Raw genomic sequence first — 4,498 nt, forward strand, 5'->3', positions numbered from 1 at the left:
ATTCTTTTAGCCTTCTCATGAGCCATGTAAACAATATAAAAGCTGTATGAACACAGTCCAAAATCTTTTATAACATATATATATATATATATGTAATATATATATATATATCGGGTCAGGTTCATGGAAAACCGTAAAAAAGTAAAAACCGAGTAACATTCTGGTAACCATTCATACGTGTGTAATTTGTAAACAATTTGTCCGATATCTACACATGCATAATATGCACACGTATATGAAAACCAAGAAACAACTTCAATTACTTGTATGCGTATGTGCATACTCCTTAGTTTTTCATTTTTTTGGCTTTCCCACGAACCTCCCCCCTCTTACATATATATACAACTTATAAAACTGTTTATTTTCTTCACTGGATGCAATGGTTCTTGGCATATATATCGTGCAGGCAAAGCACTTAAGGCTCTTTATAAAATCCCCTGCACATAAAAGTTCAGTTAAGTCACAATCCATTGGATTGAAGTCACGAGTCACGACAAGTAAATATCCTCATTTTCTTAAATTGTGATATATAATATGAACTTTCTCCATGCACAGAAAAGGCAATTAGATAACTTTCCATTGGTTTTGCAGCGCATGATTAGAACATCCCTCGATTTCATTGGCAAACACAGTGTAGCCTTAAATCTTGATTAATTATTAATATGTCGGGCCGGCATTAATTGATTTATCTTAGTGCTATTTTATATCATTTTTGTTTTGTTGTAACATGTCACGGGTTTCTTTAATTTCTTGATGGCAGACCAAATTGAATTGTTTAATCAGGGTATACATGTCCTTTCTTAATTCAAATTTAAACTTTTGTGGGTGACTAATGAAAAGAAAAATCATTTGAGGACAAGGACAAGTGCTTATATAAATAACTGTTTTAGGATGCTACTTAATTGAGTTAATTACTTACATAACCTTTTATAACGTCCTTTTCTATATTAGTTTTAGGATTACGATTTTTGACATGCTATATCACTTTTCCATTTCACTTTCTAATCTGTCTTATATGCCAATTTCCTTGGTTTAGTTATGTGATTAAGTCCTCTAGTTTGATAGATTAGTGCATGTTGATTAAGCCCGATCGGCCTGTTTCTTAGTGCTTAATGAGCTTCTTGATGGATGGACACTCTCTTAACAGTAACAAGTTTGAACATATCCTTATTCAGCATAGTTGTAATTGACATAATGCCAAGTGTTGATTACCACTTGAAAGTAAAATCGTGGGAAATCATGTAATTAGCGTTCATTAATTTTGAACGAATAAACCAATTTAGTTTAAGGAGATGAGCGATTAATTAACTTAAAGGTCTATTCTAATTTCTCAATTTCAGTTTCATGAAAACATATTTTGTTAAATATTCTTTACTAATGTCAAATAAGAGGATCTTATGAATGTATACGTTATCGTCATTTCTTTATAATTAAGTAACTTGCATTGAAGACTTGTGAAAAACAACAGTACTATGGTACCATTTTGTATTCCCAACAAGAAAACTTCACAACTTTTATGGATGGAGACAGTAGATAGTATTTGAAATTTCCCTCATAAATTACAAAATAAGAAACTAACCATTCATGTTTTAGTAAATTTGATATGCTAGTGGCCAGGGAGACTGCAAACTGAAATCTGAAAACAGCTCCACGCCATATCCAAAAGCCTAATGCAAGAACTTGCAATTTAATTTGACTTTCCAAAAAGTGCAGCTACTATACTACTCCAATTAATCCATGGGTGATTGGCTAAGGAAAAGGGAACTCCGACCTCTTCAACAATATAAGTTAAACATATCAAATCAGTTTCAATCGACTGTGTCCACATGATTACACTAATGAATACTGATCACCATATAAAACCAAAAACAAATAAATATGTTTTTGTCTTACAGAACAACAGGTATTATCTTTTGATCTGCCAAATAATGATCACCAAATAAAACCAAAAACAGGTGTTGTCTATGCTAAAAATGAGCCTAATTATATATTCAACAGAAAGTGGTTTGATCTCGATTAGTTCAATCAGGACCATTACTAGGGATAAGTTTTAATCACAAGTGTGAACCAACTCCAATCTACAAGTTGAAGTTTGAACTGCGGCTTTCCTAAAATAAATTGAACATAAGAAGGGACAATCCCCATAGTGTGATTTTGGCTAAAGAAATTGATCAGTGAATATTGATCTAGTAATTAATGACTTTGAGGACTTGATCACATATGCACATGTATGTTAATTATATTGAACACAAAACTAGCACCTCAATAATTCATCATGAGTTGAAGAATGTCCTGAAGTCTACTCCAAGTTCGTGAGCCCAGCACAACTCGAGTAAAACTGCAACGTATATATCTCCAGTTCAAGCCTAAGATAATGACCAAGTGTAGCTCATTGCTTTGAACTTGAGTTGAGGGAGAAAATCATTTAGTTATCCCATATCCATGCTAAGCTAGCTAGTTCACATGCTTTACAACACCAACGGCATCAATACAAACCAATATTTCAACATTTGTATACAAAAACTTTATGCCGTATTTGAAATTAGATATCAAATATAATATGACCACTTCACAGCACAATGGCATTTCCTACTAGTTCAAAAGAATACAAACATAATTAAGCCTCTCATACACGTTGATATGATGCTAATAGGATCATTGTAGAATTAATTAGGAAAAAGCAAGTGGCATGGATAAATGGATGTGGGAGTCCATAAGCCTCTAGTTTCAACTTTTCATGCATTCCCACCCATGAATATAGGCTTTTGCTTGTATTAAAATAAAGAATGCAAATGAATGATCAGTATTGAAGTCCTTTGGTTGTTTAGAAACCTAAATTAATAGTCAAAATCTTCCCATAGAATATTTACAACTTGATGGGACTTTTCTTTGCGAAAGTATATATTGATCTAGTTAAATTCGACCAATCTGATTCTTTGGTTTGAGGAGGCCATTATTACAGGGTAGGATTGATGATGTGTGCTCCATAAGCTTTGTGCTACAAGTTCTTTCATGTCGAACGGAAAAACCCTAGCTAGGTTTATGGAAGTATGAGTCCAATGATTAATCAGCCTTTTTCTCTATCACTGAAAGGATAAGCTTTCACAAACAGCTAGTTAACACTATTGATCATCACCCCATTTCACCAGATTTTTTATTTCATTTTTTTATGATGACTTTATATATGCTTTAAAAGGGATACCTAAATTAAATAACCTTTTGCTATGCAGCATCTGATGCTTAGCCACGAATATCCAAGTCCACTTTTAAGGAAATTTTGTTTTGTGACAAGTCTCATATATTGTAGAACTTTTAAAAAGTGGATTGTGTGAAAATATGTAAAATTTCGTTAAATTATCCTTCAAAGAGCCCTAAGGAGAGGATGAGAAGTTTCAACATATTATACGCGAAGAGTGAGTACATGCTAATTAATATATCGATGACTATGCTTTAATGACTCTATGTGGACTCCACTAATCTAGTTCTAGTAATTGGCACAAGAAATTTCTATATTGTATGAGACGTATTGTAGTTTCTGTTTAATTACATAACTCGCTTTATACCTTCGTAAATGCTAGAAAAACATTTAGACGCCACCTCTCATGATGCCTAAACATCTAAAAAGCCAGCCACTAGATTCTCATTGTATCAAAGAATTGCCAAATAAAATCCTACACACTGTAATTCCTACAAACCAAAACTGGTCAAAACTATCCGTTTGAAATATATACCTTTATGATGAACAAGATTGATCTGTTGGTGAACTTTTTTGTCTACACTAACGGGACACTCCGTTGGAAATGGATCCTTCTAGAATAAGGTTAATTTCATTCTACAAAATTGGTGCAATGTTTCCTACTGAATTGAAATATAATAAATCTGAATTTTTTTATAACCATCCATCAGTGTAGACTTCGTTTGTTTTTGATATTTTTATAATAATAAAAAAAGATGCAAAGAAATTGGTGGGAAGCCAGCCAGCCATCTTTTTAAAAATCTATCTTTATTAAACATATTACTTTGTTAGTTTTATTTACTGAATTTAGATGTTTAAAATAATATTTTCGTTTTTAGATATTTGGTCGTTGATAAATATAAACAAGACAAAACAATTAGTTGATAAATGAATTAAAGAACATCTAAATTTTTATTTAAGAAAAACCAATCTATTTTTGGCACATAATATAATACGCGTTAACCCTAATTCTAAATATTGAAACTAAAAAGAAAACTTAACTTTAATTAATGGACTAAATAACTAGAATTGACGCTAGCTATTTAACATAAGTGAGTGTAATTAACTCTATCGATTAAATTCATATTGATTAATAAAGGGGAGTGCTATTGGCACCCCTTTGATAGGGGTGCCAAATACATTGGAAATTGAACCTCATTAAAAAAAGATAAAAAATCAATAAAATAAAATAAAATAATATATTTTATTATTATTACTTTCTATATTAATATATATCCTATAATTTATATATATATATATATA

This window comes from Cynara cardunculus, assembly GCF_001531365.2.
Source record: "Cynara cardunculus var. scolymus isolate 2C chromosome LG 15, CcrdV1, whole genome shotgun sequence".
Lineage (NCBI taxonomy): Eukaryota > Viridiplantae > Streptophyta > Magnoliopsida > Asterales > Asteraceae > Cynara > Cynara cardunculus.